General features: G+C 34.3%; 1 protein-coding gene across 1 annotated transcript in view; it reads right to left on the bottom strand.

Annotated features, from left to right (window-relative positions):
* The window catches only part of LOC105213949 (carbonic anhydrase-related protein 10), a 96951-nt gene that overhangs the window by 69726 nt on the left and 10007 nt on the right, over window positions 1–17218 (bottom strand). The gene's annotated exons all lie outside the window — the stretch shown is intronic.

A 17218-nucleotide genomic window follows, 5' to 3' on the forward strand; every position in this document is an offset into this window, starting at 1 on the left:
TGCATTGTATAACAGGACTTTGTTGTCTAGCCTAAGTTTAGAATTTTTGTTTAGAAGCCAATTTAAATTTGCTGCTTTTAACTTCATGCAAGCTACTTTACTCGCTATATGTTTCCGCCACGTAAGCCTTCGATCCAGGTGAATCCCAAGATAAGTTCAAGAAACTTAACACAGATAGATTTGATCATAATAATATTACTGTTTCATTGTAACTATCTGTTTATAACTATCAATAAATATGTTTGCAACTCTATCGGAAATAATCGCGGTTTCTAACATATTATATATTGTGGTTGAAAAAACACCTGCCGAACGTCATCTATTTCTGAGACTCTTTCAACACCAAATAAGTAAATTCTGTTTTAATTAGTTATTAGTTATTTCTGTTTAAAAATAGTCTTAGGGCTTCATTATCTGATCTAATTGTTTAATGAATGTACGCCAAGATATAGTTGACATCGAAAATTATAAATTGGGATTGAAATCAAGGAATTCATTTATATTAACTAGACTGGCCTGCAAAAAAGAACAGGTTAGAACAGTTTTTCAATCGGAAATTTTCAATCGAATTTTTTTAAAATTACTGAGCATATCAAGAAGTGTCTCTTTACATTAAAAAAACAATATTTGTATTAATTTATGAATCAGAAAGTTTTATAAAATGTTTTTATACATATTTTATTTTTGTCTCAGAATACTTTATTTGATGTTATTTGAAATTATTTCAGTGTCATTTTACATACCAACACTTTACTTATTTATAGACGGATATTCGTATACAGATGTGCATATTCAAAGCAAATGAAAAATACAAACAAATACAATATGACTAGTCAATATTTTTGTGCACGTTCCGTCGGCCTTTACCCATCAGCACCGATAATGCCACTTGACTATCGATGTTTCTCTTTTTTTGATCATCCACGGCAAACAAATATACGTGTACAACACTCAAAAGCCAGTAATCGATTTAAACTTCCTACTGGGAAATAGTAAGAGAGAAAAGGGAACATACTCCCAAGTGTATGAATGTCTATGAACTAGACTAGAATGCTTGCTGCACAGTGGTTGAAGAATGTAAAAATTGTAAGCGTATACAAAAACACTCGAGAATATCCACAAATGCTAAGAACATCAAATAAGCAGGCCACTTCGTAAGGAAGCATTCAATATCTTGGTCGAGATAATCAAACAGTTTTCATCTAAAAATACCAAATTTTAACTTTCGACCAAGCTACTTATTTCATAAAGATATCGAGTTACAAGCGAGGGTCTTATAATCATATCTGATTGAAAACATGGATCTTTGCAAATCAATAATTAATCGTTGTTTTAGACTTATTCAACTAGATTCGTAAAGGAAATTAATTTTTTAAGAGGAATAAATTTGTTGAAGCTCCGTTCACTTACATCAATTAAGTTCAGTGATAGTACGTTATATCAAATTTTAAATATTGCAAATCATAAAAAGTCTTAATTACTGTTCAAAAAAAAGGTAAGTTTCTATATCATTGCAAACCTCTTAAGATATTAAATTTATTATATTTTATGTGGATCAGGTATCCAAATGAGGATTTGAAGTTTATTTTCATAGTTATACAGAGTGAAATTATACTTATAGTGGGCAACGCTTTTTTATCGTGCGAAATGATCTTGTTTATCCCTGCCGATAACCACATTTATTAAATTATTTTGGATTAAATTTTACTAAAAATGGAATTCATTTCAACCCACTGCGCTTCGGCAGTTAGAGTAGAGTATTAATCGAGTGCGTTCGAGCAATTTTGTTGTGGGCGTGCTTTGTAAGTCAAATCTGCATGGTTTTTTGGAACATCGCACGCAGACGAAACCTGCACAACCGCACACATACACCTACAAGCTTTCAACGGAATGAAGCATGTCTAAAATGGTTTGAATACTTCACCACATTTCGTATGCTAGAAGTACGAAGTAAATCGTTACCTTGTTTGCTATCACAATTTTTTTTCCGTTATCGATATTGGCAATCACTCACACACTATTAACCTTCAACGTACGGTGTTCTATATGTGCTACATGCCCCCACACACAAACACACAACTGGATTTATGTAAATTCAAGAGGAACTTCCTGTTTGTTCGTTTGTTTATTTGCCACCAATCCTTTCCATTTCAACAGTATTTTTCTATTTCTTCAAACGTTAAATGTACGCCACGAGTTTGGGAGCAGTAGAATACGAGAAGAATTTAACATAAAGTAGACGAATATGAAAAAAAAATGTGTATGTTTGTTTGCTCAAGCTGCTGGCTATTGCTTACTAATTGCTTTTGAATTATGATTGATTTTCTCAATTGCGGTCGATGGAAATCAACTAAATGGATGGACAAATGCAAAGAATTGCATTCGCTGTTGAAGTGTGTTTTTTCCATGAAATTGCATTTCTTTTTTTAGATTTTCTTTACCAATTTAATCTAATTCGATTTGTATGTAAATGCAAATGTGAATCGGTCTGTTGGAAAAAAGAAAATTAATGTTGATAAAATAACCGATTTAAAAAAAATAAACGAAAATCGTTGGTGATTCTATTTTTGGTTATTTTTAGTATTTCAGATTTAAAACGGAAGGATATTAAATCGCTTTATTTAACTTTTCCATTGATTACAAGAAAGCTGTGCGGAGAATCGATGAACAAATGCCAAATAATATCTTTTAAATTAAGTGAAAATATCTGGTAAAAATATATCTCTCGCCTTAATAGGGTAAATATGATTTTGAAAACAATCCATCTCATACTAGATATATCATACGATAATGATCTTTAGCTTTAATTGCTTAATGCGTAGACACAAAAATCTCACTTTATCATTTTGAACCCAACATAGTGAGCTCGATTCCAGTTTTCGAAAAACATCCAACAAAATAATGCTTTGAAACGGTCGCATTTCGACAAGATAAAAAATAATATTTTTTGTTATGAAAACGCATGTCATTTAGTTAGGCACGTATTATCATATTGTTTTTAGATTCAGCACTGGAGACTTTTGTGGTACAATTATTCAGTTTTACCCATTTTTTTTAGAATCTTATAACTGATATTTTATATTTTTAATAATTTATCTTAAGCATAATACAACATTTATTCAAATTGATTAAAAACTAGAAGTCAATTAACCCATCCGTATTCATTGTTATCTACATTCAATTGAATTTTAGCAGAAAAACAAAAAACGAAATTTTTTTATTTCAAAAAAAAAATTAAAATTAATTATTCTTAATTTCCATTGTTGCCAGTAAGTGGCTGCAAATTATGACTAACACCCTATTATAAAAACACCACTGAAATTTGGGTAAGCGTTTTGACTCCAGTTACTCCATGTCGCATTATCAAAATAAATTCACAAAAATTAAATTTCTATAAGAAATCAATTCACATAAAAGACAGCGTGCACGCCAAGCGCACAGAGCCCAAGGATTAACCCATCGGTATTATATCAATACGCGTTCCCATGCCAACGCAAGCGCTTGTGTGTATTGTATGTAGCGGTATTTAAGGATAAGTACGGCAGGTTAACGCTGAGCTCAATAATCTTGCCCCACAGACACATCAAACAATGGCTGGGCATAACATAATTTCCAGCACTTCAAATTGGCCTCGGATCATTGGTGTCCGGAAAATTTATATCTATATCTAGTATATGCCTCGTTGCATTACTCTTTGTCTGTGTGTCTGGGTGTGATTGACTGTGCGACGAGTGACTGTTGGAGTGTTTTTGCAGTAATTTTACTGTTGAGCAGTTACGGTCAGCGACAAGGAGTTCGACGGCAGTGCCATCGTCACCGAAAACGACAACGCCAACATGGCTTCAAACGCTTTAATGGCCGCCACCCGCTCAAGCCCACTTTTCAATGTTCTATTCACGCTTAAGCAGCTGCATTTTTTCCACAGCCAACTCGTTGTGCTTTTGTCTTTTTGATGCCACCCAGCAGCAGCACCACCCTTTTGCCGTAAAGTGAATCCTTTTCGGTTCGTTTGTTAACTTTCTCTATTGCTAAAGGATTCAACATAGTAAAAATGCAGTTTTACGCTTGAATTGATTTGAGACAGATTTCAATCTGTTTTTCCTGTTTTAAACAATTTTTTACAGCTTTTGTTTCCGCTAAACTCACACAGCCCCACGAAATGTCGGACGCTATTCGCAGACCAACAGAAATTTCGATAGGCAAATACGCTATAAAGCGAATATTTGGTTTTGTTTGTGCTTTCATACGCCATTGTTCCAGCTAGTTCCATGTAGTTCATCACTTTCAACAGTTGCCTTTCAATTTCTACCCGATGTCGATGCAGTAAACAGTGATGTTATTATTAAAGGTTTTGCAAAAGTAGAATCAGTGAAGTTGAGACTAAATTGGCATAATAATATATGGCATAGAATAGCAATAAAAGTTTCTTGAAAGAACGAATAATAATATAAGTTCACACATAACCATATGGCGGAAATCATATCTTTCATAGTCTTAAAGCTCCGTATGTGTTTTTACTATTCTTCACATATGGCAACTCGGGTCAAAGACTTCTGGAAATCGGCCCAGACCTCTCCCAAATTCCCATTTACAGAAAATAAATATCTCAGTTCTTCCGGCTGACCTTACTCCGTCGATATTGTCAATGGAGCATGGGCAATGAAATGGGAAACTTTGACGAAATCGATCCAGACATTCTCATAACATCCATATAATGACTTTCGACCTTCTGGTTGATATTGTACCAACGTTCAATATTTAGGATGTCATCGGTAAATTGAAATCATTGAATCATTGAAATCCATAAAAGTCTTTAGTTTCCATACTCCAATGAAATTATATTAGTGGCTTTAGTTGACTTTATACAGAAGATATGATAGTATACCGTATCCAAATCGCCGCGATTTTCTTAGGCAAATGCCTTTTATTGGTGTATGTACATAGTCATAATAGGAAAATTTAATACTAAATAATAACCAGCAATTTCAGTAAAAGTTAAACTTAAATCCAATTCACTAAAAGCACCCAGATTTGCTCAAACATGCTACTTCATTAATTTTGTTGATTAAATTACGAAAACTGTATTTAATTTCGCTACAGTTTGACCCAGTTTCTATTTGCTTTCTTTGATCTGCTACCCTTATTCAAATTGTAAACCAATAATATAATATAATGGAACGCAAACTATAATAAAATGAATTTAAGTGGATGATGCGCGCGTTTCTACTTAAACTACGCGGCAAAGGAGGAAATATTGTTGGAACACAATTTGCGTAATGAATGAATCGATTAATTACCATTGAAAATGGAACAAATGAAGCATTAAAGAGTAAGCAAAATAGTAGCATAATCGAAGAGAATATCATCCGGAGACATCGAACTACGCAATGCAAGTAGAACATGCCAGCAACTATGCTGAGATTTGTTGCGCCAAAGCGCGTAATTGTGAAATTTGTAAACGCAATACCCGCAATATCTCAGCGATTTGCAGTAAGTGGTTTGATAGAGGAAAGGAAGCAACAGATGATGAGAGAAAGAGCGCAATTATGAAAAAAATGCAAAACCACAGCATTAGCTAAGGAAAAAATAGTTAATGAGTACAGCGAAAAGCAAACTGCTAGAGACGAGCCAATTCTATTTTTGCACCATCAATGGAATTTCCTAATAAAGCGAATTGGTTTTATTGGATATTCACTATTGGCGCGCGAATTATCAAAGCAAGTTAGTAAAGTGCCTGACTGGAATAAGTGGTGTCCGTCAGAAAGTATTTAGTAGTATGTACACAGTAAGGAAGTACGAAAGATGAAATCGATAATTTAATATATACACTCTCTTGTTGGATATATTAATTTTCTTGAATTTTATAACATAAAAAAAGTTTTTTAAGGGATTAAACCATAATGTGAACTCTCTTAACGAGTCTCATCTTGATCTTTGACTAAACCTATTGGAAGCCTGTTGCTTGGAATAAATAAGTTCTGTAACATTCTGGCGAAATACTGCACACTCTTCGGTTTTCGCAAAAGTATGGAATAATAATAGCTTCTGCTGATTAAATTTCGATAAATCTAGTGAATATCTGGCATTTAATTGGAAAATTTTACAATGGAAGATGTTATTGTTAAAACTAAGATTATAATTTTTGAAAATATTTTGTAAACATAAGACTTTGCGAAGAAGTACTGTATGTTCTGAGTATACTTAATGTTAGGTTAAGTTAAGATTGTCGTCATGATAATCAGTGGGCATCTAAAAGCAGGTAAGCAGTAAGTATGGATTTTGAACTTATCACAAATCCACTTGGCATTTAATTTACATACCAGTTAATTCACTTAAATGCCTGATAGTGCTAGATTAAAGATCAAAGATTCTAGTAAAGCAGGTGGCGACTATGGGTTGTTCAGAAAATAATTTCTACTCCAATTCAATATGTACAATATATGAAAAATGAATGTTGACCTTTGTGACCAATATACAAAAGTAAGGTAGGTTATGATGTTGCTCAGTTAAGCTTCATTGTTACAAAAAACTTGTAAATGTTTGGCTGCTAAATTATTTCAAGTGATTTTGGACATGGCCACACAGAATTATGCAAATCAAGCACTAAAAGCGCAACAGCTGCACACTTGAAGAAAGCACATAAATAAAACTCATTTTAATTACAATTCCACACCTCGTAACGGTAACGATGGCGTGTCACAAAGCCAGATACATCATCATTTGGCATGCCAACACTACACGCTCACAACTAGTAGAGGTGTACGAGAGAGAGTTTATACAAATATACTCATACATATGTATTTACATTGCAATACATATAAGTATTACGATATTTTGTATGATTTCATACATAGCTCTACATGCCACTGAGGTGTTGCCGTTCACATAATAGTCTCACTCACATCTAGTCGAGTCGCGTGTTTATATCACCAATAAATCGTGCCGAAATGAAAGTATTCGTAAAACGTGTAAATGTTGGTATTATTTACATGTTTGTGGCACGTTTGGCTGGCGTGTGGACGCTATTTTACGTGCAGGTGACAAAATACAGGAATATATGGCATTTAACCCGACAAAAACTTAAACCACAATGTGCGCACACAATCCCATAGCAGTGGTGTGCCACTAGAGTACGCAAGTACTCATAGTAGGAATATTAAAATTAAATAGTAGCATGTGGGAAATGGGGGAAGTAACAAATTGCGACACTTTAAAAATAGCTTAACGGTAACAAAAAATTTGTCACGTCATCAATGATACCAGCCCACGATTTTTTTATTAAATAACAGCTTTTTGCAGTTTGTGAATTCCGAGAATTTCCAGAAAAACATATTTTTTTATTTACAAAAAAAAAATATTTACAGACCTACATATATGTCACATACATTTGGTTGCGTCAATTTTGACAGGATTTATAAGGAAATGAGTCACAACGCATTTGATTATGAAAATTTGTGAAAAACATGTGAAACAGATAGCGATTATTTAAACAAATATGCTGTTATAAGTTGTCATATCATATTGTTTATTGCTTTAGTTATGAAATGCATGCCTTAAAGCATTTTTCATTTTATTATAAGCTCTTAGCTAAACTATAATATTTGTTTAGTAGCAACAATGCCAAAAGCACTTGATTAGAACTATTGAACTAAAAAATAAATATGCTAAAGAATGGATAATTATGAAACAAAAAAAAATGCGATGGTTTAATAACAAGTTTTAACTCCATTTTACCGTTCCAACGACAGTCGGGTCTATTCTCGGAAAATTAGTTGCCCGTCATAAAGGTCAGCTCTATATGAGATTAAACATTTCTTATATAGGTGTTAACCGATGAGTTTTGACGTTAGTATACCAGGAAGCAAAAACGCTGAAGTAGGGAACAGCGACGCTAATGAGTTTAGTAACAAATTGATATTTGGTATTCTCATCTCAACAGAATTCACATGTTGGCCTTTGCTAACAGATTCATAAACAAGGTTTTTTGATATACCAATATTTCTCAAACTTTTTTGTTTATTGTAAGATAATCTTTTCCGTCCACTTACATATATAAGGTCCATATTCTTTTCATTGGAACACATACAGAACATAATTTGTGTCGGGTCTTAAACTCAGTGGCACAACCCCAGCTGAAGGTTGAAGGCCTGGAGGCCACAAAAAAGATTCCACGCGAAGATCAATCGCTGAATAGCTCGTTTCAAGAGGTGCTACTTTGTGATCGGGAGGCAAATGGGAATCAGATCCCTCTCTCGACGAATAAAAATTATGATTTATAAGTCTCTAATTATTCCCCCCGATAACCCGATGTGAGGAGGTACTTGGAGCATTCGAGAGAACTGTTCTCCGCAAGATCTTTGGAGGCGTCCGCTTGAGCAAGTACTGTATGGGATCATGTTGTACGAATGGAAGACCATGCTCCAGTGAAAAGAGCCTTCGAATCGGGTCCCGTGCTATTTTACTTTAAATTTCAGTAACATTTTTTATAAAATGGAATTTCATCTAAAATAATATTAAGCTTTTTGGTTGTTCTTCCGGAAAAATCTCTACCAGAAACATTAAAGTGATATAACCTTTTCAAACAAAATGAAGTTGAAGTTGAAGTCCTTTCATAATAAAAATCCCATAGCTGTAGACAACATTAAATTAATTCCAATTTGGAATATTTACTATTGCATTTTATTATAATTCAAAATACTTCCAAATTTTCAAAATTTCGTGATTCGCAAATCAATCTGAGAATCAACAAAAATATTTAACCTTCAATTAAAGAGCAATTTCAGAGAGAAGAATTTTCAGGTTATCAAGTAATATGTTTACTGAGTAATTTGATGTTTTACTACAGGGATACTGCAGTGTTGACTAAGTGTTTACTCTAATTATCAATTTACCTTTGTGCAATTATTTATTTATCTGAGCGAATGGGAGTTCAGGCATGCAGCAATAGAAACTAATTTAGTATCGCATTACAAATATCAAAAACAAACAAAAGTCGAGGTGATGATGGTGTATTCTATGTAAACGATCAAGCAAAGGGTGTACTTTTAGAGGAATTTAGCATATATAATAGTAAATAGTATATAATAATTTCAAGAAGAATTGTTGCTAAATAAGCGACTGAAATGTTTGTGAAAAAGTATCATGCAAGGACTTATGCGAGCCAGCCATCGTTAATGTTTTCGTAGTCTAGGACCCAAATTTATAACTTAGACACAAAGTCGGTATTGAAGCAACCTCTCAGACTTCCTTTTACTCAAAGGAAATTTTCTTTCTATTTCTGGGGAGAATCTAATCAAATCAAAATATTATCCAACTCAGTTTTCTGTCTTTTATTTGAAATAAAATGCTATGCCTCTAAAAAGCACCCTTTATATACACATTAGTAGGTAATTGCCAACTCTGTGTACATTATAGCATATGGTGTATGTGTGTTGGCATTTTCAGTGTGTTCTAGTGCACATAGTGAACATAGTGTACTTTGTCAGCGATTTAATGATACACGGCAAACATGCGGAGGCAAATATAAATATAACAACAACGGCAACATTAGCAACTATTCCGCCGTCACTGTGGCACCTCAACATGCGCCACGTCACAAAGCCGAGGGTCAGCAATTGCAAGGTCAACACAGCGGTTGCATTAAAGCCAGTAGTGATTTCACAGCTTTGATGGACACTATAATGCGACTAAGCATTTGCTATAGCATTAACAGCAACAAGAGTAACAACAGCAATTGCTAACAGAATGGCTTTTGTAGGTGTACTTTGTGTGCGCAGACAAATGCAGTAAAACCTATATGCAATGGCAGTCTAGGACATGACGCGAACCACATAGTGGCCTGGGAGTAAAGGAAAGGCAAATGGCCAATTGACATTCCGTTGTTGTCAGTTAATAGCAATACAAATATAGTGTTATACGTTGCTCTACAAACGCGAATTCACATACATATCACATACTATATACGCAGCATATGTAATTACAAAGTGCACAGTGTTTAAACATGTAGTAGATTATATTATATTAAAAAAATGTAGAATGATTTAGTAACCAAAAAAAAACACCTCAAAGTAATATGGCAGACTAAACCCAATAGATATAAAATAAATAACGATAAATAATTTGTATTATAATACATGCAGAAAATCTTTATCTTTCAGAAGTCAATTCAGCCTAAAACCTTTCTCTCAACTTGAAAAAAAAAAAACAATAATTTTGACTTCCACTACCAAAAACCAGTTGTATCGGGTAACGATTAATCTATGTTCTATCTACCTTTTCTATGAAGTTTATAACTAAATGAAGATTTTAAACTACCTTAATCTTTGGTTAGAGATACACAGAACCACACTGCAGGACCTCAATTAGATCGTTGTTCACCAAAACATATTTTTTCCTAGCAGGGCTCGCCTCCTAACATAGAAAAACCATAATCCGAGTGGATTTCCTGTCTCGAAAAACTTCTAATCAAATCCAGTAGTCGCCCAGAACCAGATGAAAATTTATAAGTCCTTACATCCATTATAAAAGAAAGATCGTAAAATATACTAATATATCTTGGTGATATTAAAAGTGTGGCTCACCGAGTTATATGTATCAAATCTATGTCAATAATACACACCCACTCTAATTATCTCGGATGGGTAGTTCTGTGCTTGTGCCAAACTTAAAGCTCCAACTCCCATAAAATAGCTCATCTACTCATCAAAGTCCTTCCTGATTAACCACAGCTAAGCTGATTGATTTACGATAATTTTTTTCCATTGCTGGAATGAAATATAAGCATTACCTTTCGAAAATGACCTCTATGAGCTTTAGATGTCTATAGAACACCGGGACCGATCCAGATCAATCAAGATGATAATGAACATCTCAAGTCAGAACCACAGTGTCTTCAACTTTTGACTCTATTTAGTCCATAAAAGCTCACAGTTCATTCTAATATGTAGTATATATAACACATATGCATGTACTAATTTGACCGACGGTATCTAATTTCGAAAAGTCCTCGCTGTTGCTTGAACTCAATGTCAATTACGGTCGATTTTTAGGGATTTGCTTTGTTACAAATTTTATTAGCTCTCAGACAAGCGCAATAACAACAACAACAAATGATTACACCAAGCAGACTGCCGGTGTAAATATCTAATATTTGTATGTGAGTAGCAGCACCCACACACACTTACCTAGTACTCGCACACGTGAGTATGCCGCAACTACGTAACCTGCTTGTGCCTGGCGCATGGAAATGTATATGTGAACGCGTATAGACTGCTAATTTGTATGGACACAGCGACCCTTCAGTGACATTTATTAGCTCCATGGCCGTAAGTTGACTGTTCAATTGGCAGAGGTCCAAGCATTCCGCTGTCTGTCTGTCCAAATACTTACATATGTATCATACTACATATATGTATGTACGAACTTACCGAGACGAAGCTGCCTCTAGGCACATGCAAGCGCTTTGATTGCATGTGTGTTACCGTTATATGTATATGTAAACATGTCCTAAGTTCACAAAGTCAAATGAGTTTAATGGTAATTGCCGACAAAACGAGTGATTAAACGACAAAGCGAATATTCGCCTCGATTGCGGCATAGAAGCTTACACATGCAAGCGTGTGTAAATAAAAGCTTGGAGTTCCAAGCAAATACATTGTATAGCGTTTGCCGCACATTGCGTGCCCCCGTTGAACATATGTATGTATATACCTATTCTGTTCTATATATTCTCTAACAACATGTGCAACTAACAGAGCTATTTTACTCTTCCCTGAGTATATATGTATGTATATATGCACATGTTATTAGTTTGCCTGCAGCTGTATACCGTAAGCCTCACACCGCCGGGCGAATGTGTCACCTGCTGTTGGCCACATCAACGCCAAATTTCGGTTGTCCAATATACCCAAGCAAATGTCTTCATACAAAAATTCATTTTTACTATTTTCTTTTTGTAGTTTTTTTTTTCGTCTCTGTTTCCCAATATCTCTGCTGGCAGCCTGTCTGTTTTTGTGCAATAAATTTTTAGAACACTTGTAATGATGATTTTCGATTGTTTTCCATTTTCCGTTATGACCAATAAAATTTTAGTATTAATTTTGACAGTTATGCTGTGGCATGTTTGGCGCGTCATAGCAATTTCATGGGCAATTGTCGGAATGCTTCACTTAATGGCTGCATATGCTATGTACATATGTACATTCATGCAACACATAAAATTATAGTTTGGAGCAATTTAAGCGTTTATCTTTAAAATATTTTTTTGTTTACTTAAATGTTTAAAAATTTACCAAGTTCATTTTTGGCAAAATGTGCTACAAAAATATATACAAATACTATATTATTTAATCATTTTAAAACAGTCACTGAAATATGTTATGTGCATGAGAGCCATGTGATGCATTCAGCACTTGAAGGTGAAATATAAATTTAGAGAGAAAATATTTTTGCTAAATAGATGTAGAAGACGTAAATACAAAGCGAAGGATTATTATCATTATTATATAGTTGTTTTCTCATAGATCCGAATGTCTGTCCGTCCGTCCGTCCGTCCGTCCGTGCGACGCATAGGTTCCGCCCCCAAATAGGTTTGTTGTATATATCTCGCAAACCCATAAAGCTACATAAACCAAACATTCTGCAGTCCTTTCTTTTAGCAACTTTTTAATACAATCCAAAAATGAAAGAAATCGGATAATAACCACGCCCACCTTCCATACAACGGTTAGGTTGAAAATTTCTAAAAGTGGGTTAACTCACTAACGAAAAACGTGAGAAATACTAAATTTTACAGAAGAAATAGCTGAAGGAAGCTGCACTCAGATTTCTTTACAAAATGAAAAATGGGCGTGGCATCGCCCACTTATTGGTCAAAAACCATATCTCAGGAACTACTCGACAGATTTCAATTTAATTCGGTATATTATATTTTCTTGACATCATGATAACACGGATAAAAATGGGTGAAACCGGTTCACAACCACGACTACTTTCCTTATAACTCAATTTTGAGTTCCATTAGATTCCTACACTTTATAATGTAAACATAAGGAACCAATGTAGATAGCGGAATAAAACTTCACACAAATAGTGTATATCATATCTGGCTTCATTTGTGAAAAAATTGTCGAAAGCGGACTATAACTTTTCAAGGCCCCAGATATCGAACATGTTGAACTCAGCGCCTAAGGGTAAATTTTAACCGAAAATAAGGGTACATCTCTCAGATAATTTAATGTAATTCACAGGAAATTGTTTTCCTTCAATAGTGTGTCTTTGTTCCAAAAATTATTAAAATCGGGTCATTACATTTCCTAGCTCCCATATACCTAATTATAGGTTTTTCAAAAATATTATCTCCTAGTTCCCATATACCTAACTATAGGTTCAGGAATTACTTCAGCCCTCATATCTATATATGATGATTTTCGTTTTTCTTTTGGATTTAATGCCGAATACATGGGTCAAATTGTGTGTGATCTTAATAAAGTTATAGCAATAAATTTCGGGAGTATAAAATGTTCGGTTGCACCCGAACGTAGCCTTTCCTTTCTTGTTTATGTAAATAAACATAATAGGCACTGAGGCCATCATGTCCGGTATCTGGGGCCTCGAAAAGTAATAGTCTGATTTCAAAAATATGTAAATGGTACATATTCAATGCAGTATTTGTTAACAATTTTATTCTAATATCTTCACTGGTGCTTGAGTTATATATTGAAATGGCCGAATCAAATATTCTGATAAAAATAAAGTACGTGCATGTTGTCTAAATTTAAAAATGTCTTTATAATATATCCTAATATCTAGCATATATAAATTAAAAAAAGTAAATTTGTCACCTCCTTCCAAAGAAAAACCATTTTATAAATATTACTCATTTTAGTTAAATACTCAATTTCCGCTTTTAAACTGTACCTACTGGGTGCATTTAAATTATTTCAATAGCAACCGCACACACACATATACTAACCCAACACTTTAATGGAACGTATGCAAAGCAATCAAAATGGTGTGCGACGTGTCGTGTACGTAACACAACAAGTTGTTTAGCCTTTAGCTTTCATAACAATAGTGATAATGGTCTAACTCGATTTGACACAGCATCAATGCATGGGTAAATATCACCGAATATGTGCGAATGTTTGTGTTAAATTTGCATACAGTTATGTATACCTGAATGTTTGTATAAACACAAACAACACAAACAACACAAACAACACAAACAACACAAACAACACTCGTGCATACCAATAAACCCACAATAAAGGCTTAGCTGTGTAGCTATATAGACATTTCCACAAGTATTTGTTTATTAGCATAGCTTCACCGCTTGCCACCTAAATCTGCATATCTATAATACATATTTATGGTATAGCTTTAAATTGTTTGTGCGCCAAAGTCGTCGCATTGAGTGCTTTGTACAGTTGTGATACATTTTTCAAACATCTCATTCATTCATGCATACTTTATGCGGTTCTCACATTGTTATACATACGGCGACTGCAGTTATTTACGGCGTTATGTGCATATATTTGCTTATGTATACATATAATCTGCTTATTTGTGAAAACTAACATCCGGGCTATGAGTATTTTAAATTTGTTTCGATAATTTTCAGTAAATACTGTTACAGCAACGGCCAAAGATTGCACAACCCCGCAGCCACCCTATGCAGTTTCTTCTATTCAGCAATTCTCTTTCACTCTTTCACTATTCCAGCACTTTTATTCCACTTGGCTGCTGTGTGGAGGCAACTTCTCGCTTAGTTTCTTACACCGCTTTTCCTCCGCCTTCGCTCTACGGCTTTTTCTTCGGTTTCACTGCAAAGTTAACAAGTCGAAATTAAAACGAATTGCAATGAGCTTCCCTTATTTGTGCTGTTTCATTCAAGAAAACTGTTTTGAAATTTGCCAAAGTTTCCTAGAAAATGCAATACATATTTAATGGCACGACTGCTGGGGAAATATACAAGTGCAAATAAAAACTAATTCACATTTGGTTTTGTGGTCTTGCAGCAATTGCATGTAATACCGAGAACGTTTTGCAATATATCCAAATAAATGTAAATTATGCTGCAAACGAAACAGATAAAGTTTCTTCTAATTTTTTATTAATTTAGTATTTGTTTGTTGGTTGTTGGTTTACTATTTTCCTTGGCATTTCTCGACTAATTTCTTTATTTAAAACGATTACAGTTAGCATACATAGCTTCAAACTTAAATATTTATTGCTGTAAATAAAAAAAGAAATGGGATCCTTAGGCTCCGACAATAAATTTGTATGGAAATTAAATTATGCTTATAAAGATTAAAAATGTTTAAAAATTGATATACTATACTACTATAATCTAAATACGCTACGCAATGATACATTGATATAAATTCAGTTATTGCTTATAATCTATTAAACTGAATACACCGGTCAACACGATTTTTGGGTCTGACATCTACATGTTAAATTTTAGTTTCTCCTATGACAAAAATAAGGAAAAAAATTTTAGATTTTTAAACAAAAATGACTGATTTTTATATTTTTCTACAATTTCATTATAGATTATTTTGATTACTGACTTTTAGGTCAAATGAGGCTTCATAGGCTTCGCAATTTCAATTTTGTTGATAAAGCAAATTTTTACTTCTAGCTTTAATAAATTCACCGCAAATAAAACAGAATGGATCAACATCATTTTTACACTGACTTGATGCCATTTTTTAACTGAGTAATACACTAATATTGTTGTTACAGCTATAATAAACAGGTTAACATTCACTACTGTGCCTCTTACAAATAATAATACTGTTTACTTTCAGGTTAATCAAAGTCATCTTTGATTTATGAAAAAAATTAAAATATACTTATCGATGTACATCCTTCTATCGAGTGACAGTAGCAGTTTTGTGTCGTGAAAACGGTGTATGGGTTTGCCAATGACGGACACGTTTACGGATGACAGTTTGCCTTTGTGGCCTGGCACCCAGTAGAAGTCTAGCCACTTGGCTACACTCTCTGCCTTTTTTTGCCGAAATGCGAACCGAGGCTATTTCCATTATTGCTGCTTGACTGTCTACGTAGATATTAACTTTAGTGTAGCCGGCTGCTGCATTGAGGGCTAGCTCTGCGGCTTTCCCAATAGCAAATATCTTCGCTTCAAGTCTAATGCAGTGGTTTGGTAGTTTGAAAGACTGCCTCCGGACAGTATAACCGACTCTGTCCCTAGTTTTCGAGCCCTCCATACAAATATTTAAAGTGAAGCATGAAGCTACCATATCGATGCGCAGCTATCTTTTTCTAGGTTTACTCGGAATCTTCTTTTTCTGTTGAGAAATGGGATCAACCACGTACCTGTCAGACTTTAGCCACCGTGCTCTGCCCGGTATTATATGTAATTTCTCCTCCCGCCAGTAGTCGTCGCGTGCATTTTTTGACAAAGAGATCTATCGGTGGCAGGTTAAGTACCCATTCAAGAACCGCCGTAGGGGTGGTTCTTCGAGCCGCCGTTATACAATGTGCTGCGAGGCGCTGAACCCATTTCATTGACTATTAAAGTCTGCACAACTTTTATCATCTCGTTTCGGTGACATCGCTCAGACGGATTCATTTGGAAAGTACCTGGATGTTCTGCTATAAGAAATGTAGAGTTAGGTGGTAGAAACTCAACGATGAACAAGTATATGAAGTCTTACGATGGTGCTTCAAAATGAGCTAAATTACCAAAGTTTCTTCAAAATATCACAACTGTGGTATCAATACCAATACCATTACTTAAAGAAACGCTCCTAGATTAGTATGGGAATGGAACTCATATTAAATCATTGAATTAATTAATAAATCGAGAACACACACAATTAGTGCCTATAACAACGGAACAACGGAGTTAAGCCCATTTGAATATATTATTAACACAGCATAGAAATTCATGGGCCAAACTCTAAATTCAAATCACACTCCTCTAATATATGAAATGAAAATCAAGAAATTGGAAACTGGTTGTTATTATATAAAATATTAACTCCAAACTAAATTTCATTTTCGCTGTGTTATTTCTCCAAATGCATGCACTCACGCCACAACTCTAAATTTAGAATCCAATTTCGATGTATATTCACTAGACTGTTCGCATTAAAAAATGGCAACAGAATAAAATTGCGCTGCCAAATCTACATAGTTTGCATAACTAAGAAATATATGGCAATGAACAGAATGTCATGAGAATGTA

The sequence above is a fragment of the Zeugodacus cucurbitae genome, chromosome 5 (assembly GCF_028554725.1).
Source record: "Zeugodacus cucurbitae isolate PBARC_wt_2022May chromosome 5, idZeuCucr1.2, whole genome shotgun sequence".
In the NCBI taxonomy this organism is placed as follows: domain Eukaryota; kingdom Metazoa; phylum Arthropoda; class Insecta; order Diptera; family Tephritidae; genus Zeugodacus; species Zeugodacus cucurbitae.